Below are 18,137 nucleotides of genomic sequence, written 5' to 3' on the forward strand. Positions count from 1 at the left end.
GTCGTCAGGAGTCTACCTGATGTGCAGCAGTGAACTGATACACACAATGCGTTACAGGGACAATGCACATAACATCAGTGGAGAATGCAAAAATCTTGGCTTCGCTAGCGTTGTCACTCTCACAGCATTTCCAGACAATAGCTTTTTTTTTTTTTTAAACTGTTCCTCATACTACAGAGGCAAATGGCAAAGAACAGCTATGCAGAGTAAGTTTAAACAGAAAGGATCTTAGTAAAATTGTGAGCTATTTCTGAAGTCCTTAAAGTGTCAGTCTCATACCTGAACTCGGACAACTGGCACTGTTAAATATGAACAAATTAAATTTGTTACCTTATATTAGGACTAACAGTATGACTTGTTTATAGCACAGACAACTGTCCCCTGGGACCCTGGCCAAGACAAATAAGTGCCTTTTTTTTTTTTTCTTTCTAATGCTAAGGTGAATTTCCAGTAAGGGGCAACAATGAAGGGCTGTGACAATGTGTAATGACAGGAAGAGAACAGTGGCAGAGTTGAGTCTCTGAAGGACCAGTCTTCAACCTGCTTTCATTTAGTGCTTCGATAATGGTCTCAGTCTGAGAAACAAGACTCTGGTAATTAAGTGTCTGGATGACAAGGGGAAAGGAAAGGTAAAAATATTGAAAATGTTACCTAAATATAAGGAAGGATAGGAATATCAGGAGGAGTTGCAGTGACCTTAAGAAATAGATTAATGAAAGCAGAACTAGTACCTCAAGGGACAAAAATCTTCTACTGTAATCTCAGATCTCACTATAGGAGAGCACCTATGGGAGAATGAGAGAATTACAGCCATTCTGGGCAGTCATAAGCCAAATGAGAAAGGAAAAGAACACCATCTGTCTGCATTGAGCAAGATTCTCTGTAGAGAGAGCTCCTGAAGCCTCGCATTGTGCATAACGTGAATGGCTAATGTTGTGCAAGACCACTTCAGTGAATAAACAGAAGAAAAAACATGAACTGAACTGGGATTATTCTTTTAAATTTACACTGGAGAAGGCGTAGGCCTATTATGTATAAATGCTTCATGAAGATGTAAAAAGAACTACTTAAGTAAAAGGCCAATACTTGAACAAGGATTTAGACGTGATCAGAAACTCACAAATCTGTAGGAACATTATGATACAGGAATTTTATTCAGTACTTCAGACTCTTAAGTTTTCATATTATTTTTTTTTTTTTTTTAGGATTATGACCAGTAGCTACTTTTGTCTGCTTGAAAAATTAAGGCATTCCAACTTCACTGTTATGCTATTAGAGCTGTAAATGAAAGATTAAAAAAGTATTTTTTTGTTAAGAAATGTATTCTACCCCCAAGTGAAAGTTTGGAAACTCTGTGACAAATAAGTGTGAATTTAAAACACAGGAAGTCCTGCATTACCCTGCATACCAACAAAGGATTGTATTTTTAATCAGTACTCTAGATTTCCTCACATTAATACACCTTTCCTGGGTGTTCAGAAATACAAACTTAGAGACCACAACACAGCTCACAATACATAGGATCTTGAAGTAAATACTGAGACACTCTATGGTGAAACAGGGAAAAAAAAAGTGTGCTTCATTTAACTGAAATCAGTGAACGCATTTCAGAAAAAGTATACTTATTTACACCTTCACTCAAATATCCTTAGTGACGCAAACTTTGGGTTAGAACTTAAGATTTCAACCAAATTCCAATTCTATGTGAAAACACTGCCTTAAATGCAACTGTTTGTTAAGAACAGCCTCATTACTGAGAGGATGTTTGTTGTAATTAGTTATTTCATTTTACTTTTGAAAGGAAGTTTTATAAATATTATTCGGGCAATAATACTTAATGATACATTTCAATCCCATTTTACTTGGATTATAAACCACAAGGACCAGTTTTTCATTGCAGAGCTGAAGTGTGTTCCTTCTGAATCACTAAAAATCAGCATTTTGCAAGGCATTATCCTCAATTACCAAAATTGTTGTTTGACAGGATTATTTTTTTTTAAGGAGACATACAGCTTTGAAGACTTCATCAGACATTGAAGAGTCCAGCCAAATGAACAGCATCTTTACAACAACTTTTACACCAAGAAGAATATATAGATCTGCTAGCACTTTCCTCAACTAGAAAAAGAAGCTGTGTGAAGGTGCTGTGACTAATAAGTCACCAAATCAGCACTTCTTTTACGGCAGCTTTGGAGAAAGACCCAAATAAATCAGATTTGTCATAAGTCTAAATACCATTTGAAATGTCAGCTGGGATTTCAAACTCAGTGTACCACAGCAACGTGTTTGTAAGCCTTGACTGCACTTCACAAGAAGCTTGTTGTTTTCAGAGATCAAGAAGCCATTTTCTGTGGGAGAAATTCTTCATTTTTTTTTCCATCATCTTTCTTATATCTGTTTACATCAGATAAAGATAGTCAGCCTGTTCAATTTGAATGTACTTTCTTCTTAACAAACACACTGCTGACTATGTAAAAGTTGTTCTGTCAGAAACTGTTTTAAACAATACTGGCTTTTTTCCCCCCCTTTCTGTTTTCAAAAGGCATGGGTAACAGCAAAGGGCAGTCAAATTGTCTGTAGTAACAAGCAGCTCATTTACCTTCAGCATTTTAAAAACGCCCCTTTGCCTTAGAAAAGTTCTCTATTCTTCAAAAGCCCTCTGCTGAAATGTAAATGGTTACTCAGTTAAAAGAAAGGAAGAAGGGATTTCACACCAGCTACTTTATGACATTTTGGTTTTCAGTCATGAAAAAGCAAAATGTAGAAGCTGAAATAGAATAAGGTTCTAGAAGTGTCATCAGCAGAAAGTAAAAACACATTGGACCGGATTGGTTCAGAACATCTGAAATGCACATCACCAGACCGACCTGTACCATTACTTTTCTGTAATACATCACACATAGGAAAACGTGTCTACATAGATAAGAGAGACCTCAAAATCCTCACATATATACCAAAGCCAGGGACTAATGCAGGTTAATAAGTCACCAGTAACCAACAGGGTGAAGACAGCATTGGTTGTACATGATTTTCCATCCACCATATGAGGATGGCATAAGAGGAAGGGCCAAGAAAGATTTGACTTGGTTTTGTGGCATTAAGATTCTCCCCTTTCTCCCTCTTTATGCCAGATTTAGAGTTACTTTATATCACTTCCTCAGCACAAAGTAACCACTGTTCAATGGAAAATCTAAATGTGAAGTAATATTGTAGGCTGCACTTTATCTCTGTTCTGATCATTTGGTCAGTTTAGGACATCACATTGACCTAAACTAAGTTCTTGGTAGTATACAGGAATCCCAGACTGGCATTGAGGTATCAAAGCCATGTTTTTATTACAATCCCTACAGAACTGATTTTTTCCCCCCTCTAATTTCAGTTCTCTCTCTATATATATATATGCACTTTTTCAATACACTTTTTTCAAGCTGTCAATATGTTTTTACTGTCTTTGGAAAATATATGTTTATAAAACCTTAGAAACAATCTAGTCTATGTAAGAGAGAAGCCTACTACATGCAGTAATAAATTTCACCTTCACAAAACTCCCAAGCCGTTCCCAAAGAAACAAAGGCCAGTATCACTGAGATTAAAAATTGTCAGTGTCTTCCTCACCTTCTGAGACCAGAAATACTACTTTCATGAAAAATTTTACTGCAACACAGGAATACATAGTTCAGCCTGATAACTACCCACTCAAGTAATCATTTTCAGATAGCATTTTCAAATATATTTTCATAACAACATAAACCTGTGAATTCATTTTTAAAAGACAGCTTTATCCTTTATACTGAAAAAGTGAGGAAAAAATTCTTACCTCCTTTTCTCAGTCTTGTAACTCTCATAACAAAGGTAATATTAGAGGGGCTTATTCTCCGATAGTCTTAGGAGAAAGGTATTATTCATTAACCAGTGTGATGTATGTTGTGACGGAGGAAATGATTCCTTGTTCTGGGAAACCCTGTTCTGGATTAAAACTCCATTGTGAACTGTGCAAATATTGAGCAAAGAGGATGTGCAGTCTATGTGGTGGCATACACAGAGAAGGGAGGCAGCAGGGCAGACATATAATGTCAAAACACTCTGCACTGCAGAACCAGACCCCACATAATTACAGGAAGCATCATGGGTAATTCAAGTTTATTTAAACCTACCTACTTCCGCAGGCATTTAACTGAAAGGGGTAAGAATTCCTGCAGAAAGTGAGCATTGTATAATAACAGGAATGGAAAAGAATCATTTATACAGCATAGTCTTTCTCATTGTCTTTTGTTCCATATTCCTCTTGCAAATGAGTAAATATTTAATCTTTTTATTAGTTCTGATAATTACAGTAATATATTCATTGCATTTGAAATTTTTTTTTTTTTTATAATGATTCAATCTATAGGCATGCACCAAAAAGCATTACACCTAACCCAAATTGCCCACACACAGGTACATGCCAAGAAAAAGATACACACATCTTGCTAACAGCACTGCATTGAACCATGAAAGAGAGGCCAAATCAACAGTTACATGAGGAAACCGGTATTGAACTTCTTAGGAAATGATGCCTAAACTTTAGGAGAGCTCCTAGGCACCACTTCACATGATAACTGCAGTTATCACATGCAGGGGCAGCCGGTCTTGCAACTTCCATACTCATATGGCTATGTAACAAGTTTTTTGTTGCTGTTGTGTTTTTTTTGTTGTTGTTGTTTGTGTTTTTGTTTTGTTCTTTTAAAGCCACTAGTCCAGGTTTGATTTTCAAAAGGTCAAATATGTAATTATGGTCTAATTTCCCCATACAAGGGTTAGCCCACCAACTGCACAGGCTGAGCTTTTAATCGAAGTAGAAGAGTTGTAGAAATTAAAGCAGCCAGCACTAGCTTCCACCATAAACCAAGTTCACCTTATCATTCACTTCACACTAGCATGAGAGCACAGATTTTTAGGGAGGTACTTTTGACTTACATTTCGGTAAAGACCTGAATTAAAATTCAGTAAAGTCAGTGGAATCTTTGACTTGATATAAGGCTGTAAGTAATATCAGAAAAAAAGCCTTTGCTTATAAATAACATCTTACATTGATTTTCTTTTTTAATAGTGAGTCAATAGGACATGAAAAACATCTGTTTCATGATGAAATGGGAAAAAAATGAATGACTTTGTGTTAACTACTTAACAGTTTGATATTTTCTTAGACTATTTCTGTTGAGAGTATAAATCACCAGGCTTCATGAGCAATATTTCAAAGGTTGTTTTTCAACCTAGAATATCAGGTTACTCTTTATTCCCATTAAGATGCATTCTCCTCAATCCATACAAATTGTATTTCCCCTTCTCTGTAGTTTCATAAAGGATTTCTTAAAGAATAGGACAGAAATATTTTACACTTCAAACCCTATCTATTTCTGAAAATGTCCTAAAAGCCTGAGTAGGAATTCACTTCTGCAGTTGTATTGTTTTCTAAAAACAATGAAAATGTTGATGTTTCTGAGGAAACACCATAACCTCTCTTGGATCCACAAAGGCAGCGTTACATAGCAACAGAATAAAACGTTCTCAGCTCCATCTATTCAAACACAGCCAATTATTTATTTATTTATTTATTGAGATAGCTAACTACATTGTATTAAAAGCTTACTCAATACCCTTTGCCAATAAGTACATTTTCTTATAAGTATTGTTACAGCTTTATAAGTGAACATAGTAAACAACAACCATGAAGGACCTTTTGGGTCGTCAGGTCCCATTCCCTGCAGCTGCTGGGGAACCAAGTCAAGTATTACCACCAAAATAAACTTTTCCAGTGCCATTTTAATCCTAGTATTGCACCCATCTTCTGCTAGAAAGTTGACGGACTCTCACTTCTCTCCTCCTCCCCTAAACCCAGTGAGCAGGCAGTTCATATCTACCTGAACTTGCATGAACCGATGAGGTAAATAAAGGCTATTCCAGCTCTTTATAACTTTTCATCCTCTCTTCCAAACATCCTGAAGTACTCACATACTTTCAGCTCTTTCTTTCTGAGGAAACACAGTGCTTTAGCCAGATTCAGTGCATGCACAATTCATTCATTTGAAAGCCTGGCTCTTTCTTCTCATGACTATTATTTTTTTATTCCTGTCAGTTCCTCTTCTCACTGGCACTGCAATTTTTGCTTTATTTTTTTTTTGATTTTCCCTGTCCTGTGCATTGAAAATATTTATCTCAACCATCTCATCCCACTTCTGATTTTCTCACAGTAGGTAACAGGGCCATACTCCTGTCTGTGCACCTCTCGTTATGATTGAAACAGATATATTTACCTCTAATTCCCAACATATTTCTCCAGTCTGTTATTTGAGCTGAAACTCCTATGTGTACTCAACTCTTCACTGATATGTATATATTTATATATGTTTAATATATATTTATATTTTACTCCTGGTATTAAGAGAGGAAATAGCTGTTAAATGTGTAAATGCAAGCGCAGACAAAAATGAAGCAATAGGCAGATACAAGCATGGATCAGTTGCAGACAGAAGAAAAGGGGTTGCTGCTTGAGCAATGAAAGAGCTGGAGGCTGTGCTGCACAGTAAATCTGTATATAATGTCAAGTAAAAAAATCAAGAAAACTGAGTTATAAGCCTATAATTGCACCCCTCTGTAGTTCTGGTGTCATATAAAACAGTATAGAAGTTTGTCACCTGACCCTGCAGTGAAATTAGAGAACCATAATTCACAGTTCCTTGGTGTTTCCTGTGATCAGAAATTCTGAAATAAAACTGTTGGCCAATGTTGATTTTCAGTTTAATTGCATTTGAAAGGGAAAACAAAAAAAAGTTTCATTTCACTCATTAATACAGGCAGTAGCATAGCCTTCATAAAGCTGATTTTATGATCTTATTTAATATAATAACAGATAGAGTCCATAGGAAAGCTATTCATAAAATAGATCGTGAGAGGCAGAGGATGGGGTGGGGGAGTTTTGTATTGTTTATACGTCCTTAATCATTTGGGGATATAATATTGAATTGCAGATTCCCTTGTAGCCAAAGCAGAGTCCTGTTCTAATTGTAAGGAAGAAGTGCAGTAAGTAAGATAAAATTAATATTTGCTTGCTTTAAAATGAGCCATTAAGGGCTCCAAAACAGCATGAGGAGCACCACTGACTAAGCACTTTGTAACACCATAACACTACAAGCGGCATAATCAAATAAAATGCACGTGCATTTTGTACAACAGTTAGGCTGTGTACCAAAGCTAAGCTTTTGTACCACAGCTATGCTTTAATATATAGAGAAATACAGAACTATATAAATAATATATAACTGCAAAGGGCTAAATGAAAACCTGTAGCTTAACTGCAAAAAGAGTACAGCAAAATGTGTAAGCAGTAAAGTCTGCAAGGTAAGCATATGATGTAGTACAGGCAGGAAAGATGTATGTTGGAGCCAGAACATGACCTGCCTCTTTAGTCTTTGGCAGGAGCGAGGAGCACAAAATAACAACAGTGACTAAGGGAAAGTGATGAAGAACAAGGTTTTCCACTTCAGCTTCAACTCCCGTCATCAACGAGGGCTGGAGGCTGGTCCCCTCAACCTCAGCAACTGAAACCTGTGCAGACCACAGCCTCCAGTGCTAATGAGATGGCATCCATTCTGTGGGACTGTAGGCGCACAGCTAATGTGGGATACAATCATTAAGGACCATCTGTTTGATTACTTAGTGATAATGATTGATAATGAGTCAGAGCTAACCATTAGCACAAAGCGCATTGCTAATGAACGCCCAGCAAAGCGGTGCTCTGAAGTTTGACGCTGCCCCGGTTTATCCATCTTCTGAGCATCCCCCCGCAGCCACCTCACTGCAACTCCCCGCTACAGAGACAGACACACAGAGTCGGTCATGGTGCCCCTCTGATGGTGCTAGATTAATGCCTGCGTCCAAACCTAGCCCAACAGAAGTTGCCCACCACTCATCCTTTGGTTTCGCTCGCATCGCTTTTGTGTAAAAAAAAAAATAATAATTTTACACCCAGAGAGGCAGAGATGCACACACACATCAACCAGCTATCATTACTTCGGTCTCTTACATTTTTCTCACTTATCGTTGGACATTGCTCAGAAAGACTCGCTGAGTATTTTCATTCATCTGGTTTGTTCTTTCTTTAGGTAGAAATATAAAAGGACATCTTTTCTATCTTCCAATAACACGTCGATAGATAAGCATTAGTCAGATGCTGCAGGAGGGGAATGTATTTGCAGTTAACTGCAACAACACTGTCACTATATATCCATAATGACAACAACAATTTTTTTTTCCTCCCAGACTCCTGCTCAATGCTAACAGTGAAAAAAGGCAAAACAATACTCTCCAATCTATAGTCTGGTTCCAGGGATAACTAAATATATACCTCAAATTCCTAAGGCATTACTAAAATAAATTTAATCCACAATTTTAAATTCTCCCCTTTACCTACTAGATCATCAGGAAAACACATTACAAGCAAAGATGATATCTCTTCAGAGCACTGTAACAACAGTTTCAAGATTTAATAGACAGAGCTAGTGAATAAAAAAAATAAAAATGAAAAACAAAACCAGATATGCAGTATATTGAAAGCACATTACCTGAGGTTTTCTGAGCATTAAACTATATTGTTCCCGTATCCTTTATGGAAGTTGTGAAAAGGACTGATGCAAAATCACCACGTTCAGAAAATATTCCAAACTGGTCTGTTTTCCAGCCAAGTCCCACTGAGCTTCACAGATTACTTTGCTCATTAATATAAATACCAATGAAAAATTTGAAGTGTGTTTGGTTACACGGTTGGAACAAATAATGTTTCAGGGAGTTTTCTTTCTGTGTTGCCTCATCTACTGATCTTATGATGGAGGTGCCAGAGTTCATTTTAAAGAGCATCAGTGCATGGTAATTACATGTGATCTAAAAGAACCACAAAAATAAACTGTACAAGGTACTTCAGTGTTTGTCTAGTGACAAAGATGATAGAGGATTTCTTTGCTGGATTTCCATCCGTAATCACCAGCAGAAAACAGCCCTGTGTCAAAGGCCAGTGTTTTATTTCCTATCCGAGTATTTACTCTTCAGGGAGTGCCAGGCCTTTTAGGAAGTTATGTCTTATCTCTGAAGACAAAATTGTAGCCTTCAAAGATGTTCAGTATGACAAAAATAGTTTACATAACTTTTATATTTTTAATGTTAAATCTCTCAGAAAGCCTTTCTGATGGGAAGAAAGTTAAATGACAAGAAAGCATTTAAGGCAGGCGCATAGCTCCAGTAGTCTCCTTGCCTAGTAAAGCACTCATAATGTTACAACATATTTTGTTCTGTTCAAATATAAGTCACATAAATGCTTGTGCAAAGTTCAAATTGGTTTACTGTGCGTTTTTCCAGTAGTTTTACTAGAAAACATTAATTGTCCTGTGAGACAAGAGAGATCCATGAATGTAAGGTCTTCTCTACTTACTGATAAAGAGCTTAAACATGCAAAATTATTACCCACTAATGATAGTTTTCTCTCATGTGAAAATTAAATATCAGATTCCTTATTTTACATGTAATTTATATTTCTATATTCAGATTATCTACAAAAAAATCTCTCCTAACTGTGATTATTTAAAGCATCTCTGAATGCTTGGGGGCAACCCCTAAGTTAATCCTGATGTAGGCAAAATGTCTATTGACTTCACTGGATTTGTTTGAACATACCCATTATGACACTAAGTTTGGGGTAGGACACAAAATACAATAAGAAAAATAATGGAAACATCTGCTGGACCTTGCAGAACAAAAACTGTAAGAATAAATGAGCTTCAGCAGTGAGAAAGTATGTAATATGATATACAATAAAAGTTTCATGAACCTTGTAGGAAAAAAAACAAGCATTAAAACACTTGGTAATATATATTTCACATGGGGCATATACTATAAATTACTTTGTCATTAATTGTTTTAATTCCATATGTGAATTATTTACCACCACACTAGCTTACAATCTTTGTAAATTCTATCTGTATGCCTGTTCCTTCTCTGTGTAATTAGTTACCATGTAAACTGATTAGCATTTTACCTCTCTTCTGTCATCTAATTCACAAGTTAAAATACCTTTTCTTTGCCCTATTGTATATATAGCAGGATGTTCCTTTCATGTTTTTGGTTTGGCCAAATGGGATATTTACTAGTGCCTTTAGAGGACTTAAATGTGTATCTATTGTTTTGATAGTTGAGCTAGCTTATGATTATTGACCATATTACCTAATATTTTTATAATTTTATTCCTCTACCTAGTTTCCTGCGGATTCTGTTTCATCTAAATGCTTAAGTATGCATTTAACTTTAAGTGTGTAGGAGAATACTCTTGAAATCAGCTAGTCCTTCTAAATTAATCATGAGCTTAAGAACCTTGTTGAAATTAAGAGTTCACATACCTTAAGAGATGCTGAGGCATCTACAGTTTCCCAGGCAAAAGCATTGTGGTTTGCTTTTTACTTATTTTTTTTTTTAAGGCTGTTATTTGATCAAGATAAAGTTGCTGGAATTAGCTAAAATTGTGACACCAATGATACTACTTCTGTACCTTTTTTACGTTCATTACGCTTAATTTGAATAAATTGTGCAGTTAACGTTGCATTTCCTGTTATTTGTGTGACCTGGTTTCTACAGTAGTCAGACTTCTCTTCACCTTGTACCAGCTATCTACATATTGGCAACAGAAAGGGGAAAAAACTCCAAAGAGAAGATCAAGACACTAAATCGATAAGAAACTAAACTGTTCTCACTTGAAACCACAAAGGTTATCAGTGAACTTTGAAAGCAAATAACAAGGAAAGACTGATATATGCATAAAAGCATATGATTGGGAATGGCACTTCTAAGGAAGAAGATGCCACAAATTCTTCAACCCAAACCTAAGATGGGTTAGAAGTTAGAAGTAAACAGGAAGTGAAAAATAAATGGAATGACACTTAAGGAGAACCAGGAAAAGAATCAGCATCGAGGTAAACACATTTCTGCACAAATGCTAGGAGGCTAGAAATAAAATGGAGGAAGCAGAATGTCTCTCTCTAAATGAAGGTATTAATTTACTAAGCATATCAGAAATTGTAATGTCATGACAAAATACTCAATAAAGAGACAGCAAGCTATGCTGTTGTCGGAATAGGTGTTAAAAATACCCAGCAGTCTGCATAGACTTATATTCTAGGCCAAAATAACAAGAATATAAAAATGGGTCTGTATTACTGACTGACCCTGATGACTATACCAGTTGTGACAAAGTGAAAGACCAAGCACAAAGGCAGAAAATACAACTGTTTGGGATTACTTCATGAATCCTCATGTAACTCATGTACATATGCTGTACATAGGGGATGCTGAGCAGAAGTAAAAATTTAGTAGGTCAATGACAATCCAATGAAGCATCTCTCTCTTCTTCAACTACCTCCTGAGCAACCCCCCACTTGAGCACACCCATCATAGAATGCACAGGGACAACTTTTTTGGTGCATGAAAACTGGGAGATGTCAAATGCATTTCCAGTCTTAAAAATAGTTTCTAAGGGAAGTGTGGAGGAATGTGGAGATCAACAGGCCTTTAAGAATGCCAATTATGTTAGGCCAACAGATATTTATATTATATAGATTCAGCTGCTATGTAGATTTAGTTAACTTCTTAGTTTTTATTATATCTTTAGTGACCTCTGGATAAATACAATAAAGTTTGGAATACTCAATATGGCTTCTCTAAATAGCAGTCCCTCCCAACAGAGCTCGAGAGATCTTTGAACAGATTAATGAACTTGTAGATAAGACTGATCCAGGTGACACTCTATTTAGGCTTCCAAAAGACTTTTGACAGTGTTTTTTTTTTTTGAAAAATAAATAAACACACCATTACACCACTGTACACACCATGGTTCATGCACATGGGTATTTGTTCTGCTCCTCTCATCTCAAAAATGATGCATCAAAAACAGAAAAACTTCAGAAAAAGTCAATAAGCAAACGAAGCCATTGCCAAGTGAAACAAACCGCTTCCATATGAGAAATGAACAAGGACTGTCATAGCTAGAAAGCAGATGACATTATGGGGATATAGAAACCTACAGAGTTTTGGATAAAATACAGGTGATCCAATAAGATAGCAGGAGCCAGACTCAACACAAACTCAGGCAGCATCCCTAGGCCAAAGGATGGTGTGGGTGCAATTCACAGGGCTCACAAGAAGACTGCAGAAGTAACGAGAAGAAAGATACAGAGCAAACTACTAATTAAGGAACAACAAAATAAGAAAATTTCTGAGCTGAACACGGCTGGAGACTGGGAGAGAATGAAAGAAGTATATGCCCTGTTCCTACTTTTCCCTTGGCAAATGTTTACGGTCACTGTTAGAGACTACTTATAGGGTTGAACAGACCACAGGTCTGCACCAGTGCAGCTGTTCTCACATGGGAACAGGTCAGCACAGCCTGGGCTGCGTGGGTACAGCGGTATGTAACACAGCAAATGCTGCCATGGGGTTCCTACCCTCTGCCTCCAACAGGAAGGAACAGGAGTGCCAGTAGAGAGCAGAAAGAAAGTGGGTCAGTTTGGCCAGAACAACTAAGTGATGCCCCTCACTGAGGGCATATGACAAAACTCCATATAAATCATTGTATATGCTTCATTAGACAAGCAAAAGGTCTTTTTAATTCTAATGAGTAGGAGCAGCTTCTGAAAACTACTATTTATTCTATAATTTGCTGTTAATAATGTTTGTTGATTTTTATATTAGCAACCACTTCTTCACTAATAGATGTTTTTGTTATTTGACAAATCACAATATTTATTGTCCCTATAATGAACAAAGAAAATATCAGCAGATACATTCCCTAATGCAAATACAGAGAAATGCCAAAGAAATTAGAAAACAGTAAACATTTTAAACAGTGATAACATAAATGTTAATCAAAGGTATTTTAATTAACCATGAACTGTGGTTATGACTAAGTCTATTGCATTGAAAACTGAGTTTCCCAAGCATTTCTTTTCAGCAAGTAAAATTTACTTCAGCCGTGATTTATGGTATATCCTTTCAGTTCAGCATCTCTCTGCTAACCCTCTTCCATCTAGCACTCTTCAGGGGAGTTGATTAATTCCATGTCCAAATGAGTGCAAAATATTATTTATTATCATTATTATCACCCTAGTAAGATTAAATTGGTAATCACTTTGATTTTAACCAACAGCCATAAATATCTCCTTGCCTTCTTTTTGACTTTTTGTTTTCTGTGCCATTAGACTGAAGTTGCAACAGCAGACTGGGCTTGCACAGTTGGCTGCTTCCTTTCTCCCCAAGCTCAGCAGCAGCTGATTTACTCCGTTGTTTAAATAGACTGGCAGGCTGAGGTACCGCTGGTGTTCAACAGTCAGGCTCACCTGTTCAACCTTTTGCTGCCAAATTCAAAGTGTTTTTTTTTTTTTTTTTTTTAAATCACCTTCTTTTTAAGTAACACAATGGTAGAATATTGAACTCGTACATAGCATTACATTAAGTGACAGCATAAATGCTGGAGAACAGGATTTGCACTGCTGACAAACTAGAAAAATGGGTTGTGGAAAGCCAGAATTCAGTTCAAACAGGATTGTTTAAAGATATCATTGGGCAGAAACTATCAGCTGAGGGGGACAAGCAATGAGGCAGCAGTATGGTGAGATACAAGTTGAACCAAAATCAATAATGTCAGGCTATGGAATGTGACAAGCAACATAGTTGGCTGCGTTGATGTAAACATCTGCAAGCATCTTCAGATAATTTATTGCACCAACCAGCTCTAGCAATGCTGAAATTTAAACAACAATCCTTGCCTTGGCACAATTACAAGAGATATACATGGACTGAATAAAGTCTAGAAAAAAGCAAACAACATATTCAAAGGACTGGAGAATGTCAACCTACAAGGTATAGCTCAAAGGACTGGCTTTTAGTCCAGAAAAGCCTGAAAAGAAGAATGGAAATATCCTGTAAAGAAGCAGTGCAAAAGAAAAATAAAATGGAATAAATCACTCTCAGTATCTGTGAAGGACAGAACAGGGTGTGAAAATGAACTAAAGTTCCAGAAAGAAGATATAAATACATTTTCAGGAAAGCTTTCTATAGATGAGGACAGCAAACCAATAAAAGACTTGATCTGAGAAAGATTTAAAGCCTATGTTATCATGTATTTTAAATAAAATGTAGGTCAAGCATCTGTAAGATATGTCCCTGACCTTATTCTGAGACAGAGACGTAAATTTCTCAAAATTCCTCCGTTTCTTTTTTTTTTTTTTGGTGTAACTAAATGGTTTAATTGGCTAGTGTCTATGTAACAATTATTTTGTAGCTACAGATCTTCTGGTCCAAAAAAGGACAGAGAATTTTTAATCTCTTGACTTTGTGATGAAGTGGAAGCCTTGACACAAGCTAGAAGAACCCCTAAGATATCTCTGGTTGTGCCCACAGCACTCCTCAAAAAACATTTTGGCTACAAGAAATTGCAACAGTTCAGCAAATTAAGTTTTATCCTCAGTGATAATCAACTTCAAAGCACATCTTCTATTCCACAAGGGTCCTCAGTTGTTTGCTTTAGCAAGAATTACAGTCCCTCTGCGCACCCCAGGTAATGGGACAGGTGCTTAGATATTCAGCTATTTGCTTCTATTTCTACAGCACCTTATCTCCCAAAGTGCTTCACACTGCTACAGGGATATCCCACCGAAATCGAATGAGCTCTGAGCAGAGAAGGCAAATGCCAATGAAAATATAGCATGCTGCATGCAGTAGGAAAAGAGCAGAAAAGTAATATTGGCACTGACAAGAAGAAAAAGCAGGACTGGATCTTTGACATGCACAGTACAGGCACACCCTCATTTGAAGGATACCATTCAGAAGAATTACTTACTCCTAAATGGATTCCTTGAATATATTGCTCCCCAAACCATGATTATGCACACTGCAAATATATTCCATTTGAGTTCTCCTAAATCACTAATGCATAATAGTAGGAAAGCAAACTGCATTTTCTAAATGTCAGAAAAGTTTAATAAAGCCTGAAGAAGGATATGAATTTGTCTCTCTTTTACTTGGAGCTGTAATTTGTAGTTATCAATGATGATGTTCATTACTGAAACACAGTGCAATGATTGAAGTACCTAAGTCAAACTGTGTGCATTAACTACAAAAAATAAATGTAATCATAATTCCATAGGCAGACTCCCTACGACAGACCCTTAATAAATGTAAATTATCAGCTGAGGATCTGGTCCAGCCTTGCTATATCTTTCTCCTAATTTAAAAGGAAATGCAATTAGTTGTACACAAGAGATAGTGACGCTTCTTTTTTAATTAAACACAGCATGACTTTTACATTTTTATGGCACTGCCTGAAAGGAGCTCACAGATCAACCTAGTCAAAGATTCCAAACCGCTCATAGAGGGCCTAAAGATGGAAAGAGTCATAATGAGAACAAGATCGGTACTAACCACAATGCCAATGATTGCTGACACTTACAGAAAGAGATGGAACCTGTCTGCAGTACACATGAAAAGCAGAAGAGATGCTTGGCAAATATAAATGCTAATGAAAAACTTACATCTAAATAATGCCTGATGAGTTCATGAATTCAAATTATTTCTCAGCATCTTGTATTAACTATCATTTAATAGCTTGCTTAGCACAAGCTCATTTCATAGAGGTTAAAAACTGTTCTCCCTATTCCAGAGAGCACAAGGTTAAGTAACGTTCAGTTCTGATGACTGGCCACCTTATATACTCCAAGTAATCATATGGTGAAACAATGGCCTGCATGCACTATAAAGCCACATACTTCCCACTTCACTGACCTGCTTATTTACCCAGACTAAGCTCCTGTAAGTGCAGCTTGTCAGAAGAGGAACGGGGCTCACAGGCCCATCAATCAATCAATAGGAACGGACAGTGATGCTTATTCTGAAGTTCAGCACAGAAGATTTTGTGAAGAAGCTGTAGGCCCCTGAAATACTTAGGGATGCAAATAAATTCATTGTGATGTCTCTGCATGGTGCCATGAATAAGTTAGAGGGACACCGTCAAGGTTGTTTGACTAAGAAATTGTTAGCCAGGAAATTTAAAACAAATATAGCCCACACATGACTTACTGTGTAACCCAGTAAAAACAAACCTGAGACAGCTATTGTTTGGTCCTTGCTGCCTTTTTTTCCTCCCCCTCTCTTTTTAATTTGTATTTTGGTTTGTTTTTAAATCTATGCCCTTGAGATAAGTTGGCTTTCCAAATGAATACATTACTGCAATCAGGAAGTCAAGGTATACAGGAGGAATTTTTTGGTAGGGCATTTTATTTTTGTTCATTTAAGTTAAATAATAGATAGTGGAAACTAGATCAAATTTAAGCATGTTACTGAAAACTAACCAGAATTCAATCAGAAGGTGCAGTGGATATAAACTGATGCAAGCTATGCATTTAAGATCTGCTACCCATCCTCTTAAAGCTGTTTTACTTCTGTAAATAGTCAGAGATTTAAAATTAATTGTGCAATATTTCAGTACCCAGAGATTTAACAAAGAGGACATCTTTAATCTCTTTCACAGATAGCAGAAATAATACAGAAAGCTATTTCACCAAGTGCATATGTGTTTCTTATAGAAGGCAAACATGTGGCAACTGTATTTCTATTTGCATATTCAGCAGCAGAACTTCCTTTTTATGGAAGTACAAGACTAACATTAAGTAGTAAAAACTAAAATGATACCTCTATCTTTATTTTGACAAAACTACAACAGGATCATTCTGTTTTCTGTCAGAAAAATATAATCCATTCAATGCGCTCTGATCCTTTCTCTTTTTCTGGTGTCTTTTAAAGAAGTTTTTTTCATCACAAGCAGGCCTAACCTTATGGAAAATCGATTGCCTCCCCTTCAATATATAATGCCTTGGTTTTTGTTTTGTTATGTTTTTCCCCAGTGGGGCTTTCAATCTTAAGTTAGTTTTCTATTTTAATCAATTCCACCATCACTATGTGAAAATGTTTTGTTTTTCTCCCTTTCCTTTTTTTTTTCCCTATCTAAAAATACTGCTGCTTTTATTGTATACTAACACACAAAAAATACTCCTGCTGACATACAGTAACTAAAAGATGTTTATAGGCTATGTTTAACACATGGACATATTGGATACTGAGTTTGCTTGTCATCATCTGGCCTAGTAATTTTTAAATGGCCAGAACAGTACAATTTAGCAGAAGTTATTCATGGTAGAAGTAGAGTACCTTGTTCATAGGTTAAAATACGCACTACCGGAACCTTTATCTAGGTTACACGTTGAATATTTGTAAGTATGTTTTTATAATAATATTTTAAAGACTGTGGATAGCATTGTGGTGCTGTTTCTCAACAAGAAAATCATTGAATTTCTACTGCTTTAAAGGTTAAGATTAGAGCGATTTTTGTTTTGACCAAAATAAGCATCAGCAAATCTGACCTCACATCTAATATTTAACACCTACTGATTCTACAAATATTAATGGTCTTGAAAGGGACACCATCCTCAAAAATACCTTAAAAAACTACATCTGTGAACGTTATAGGAGTTTTTCAATGAGTGCTAATAAAGAAACATTGTTAAAAAGAGGGTAGAAAGGGGAGAAGCGCCTTGTTGGATCATGGTGTAAAGTTTAGTTTCCCAAATCAGTTATGAAAAATTGCAGGGTATGCATAGCGTTCTGAGCAAAATAAATGCACCATGAGACAACACAGCAAATTTCCAAAGGCTTCAAGGGGAAATATGAAACTAAACATGTACATAACTATTCATAATCAAGAGATACAGGCCATTAGAGTCCTGATTGATTTTTTTTTTTTGTACGTGCAAACAGAAAGCAAATAACTTTTAAATCCTACTCACTGTACATCAACAAATACGTGACAGCCTCAGAATCACTTCATCTCTCCACCAGTACTGAAAGCAGGCAGTATGACCAGGGTGACCATAGAGAGGCTCTCATGTATCCTCTAACACTACCACCGAACCCATACCCAAAGTCTCAGAGAAAGAAAGGTTAAACAAAGGCTAAAGGTGATTTATGCATCTTACTCCAGCTGTCTCAGTATGTTAAATAAGAGTAAGGGCAGG

At 36.5% G+C, this 18,137-nt stretch overlaps 1 long non-coding RNA gene across 1 annotated transcript in view; it reads right to left on the reverse strand.

Moving 5' to 3' along the window:
• LOC310899347 overlaps nt 1–18,073 on the reverse strand; it is a 343,657-nt gene extending 325,584 nt beyond the window's left edge. Inside the window, exon 1 of the long non-coding RNA XR_014584218.1 lies at nt 17,910–18,073. This is a non-coding gene — a long non-coding RNA (uncharacterized lncRNA). The remainder of the gene's footprint in view (nt 1–17,909) is intronic.
• Between the last annotated feature and the right edge of the window lie 64 nt (nt 18,074–18,137).

This window comes from Anser anser (assembly GCF_964211835.1).
Source record: "Anser anser genome assembly, chromosome: 4".
NCBI lineage: Eukaryota > Metazoa > Chordata > Aves > Anseriformes > Anatidae > Anser > Anser anser.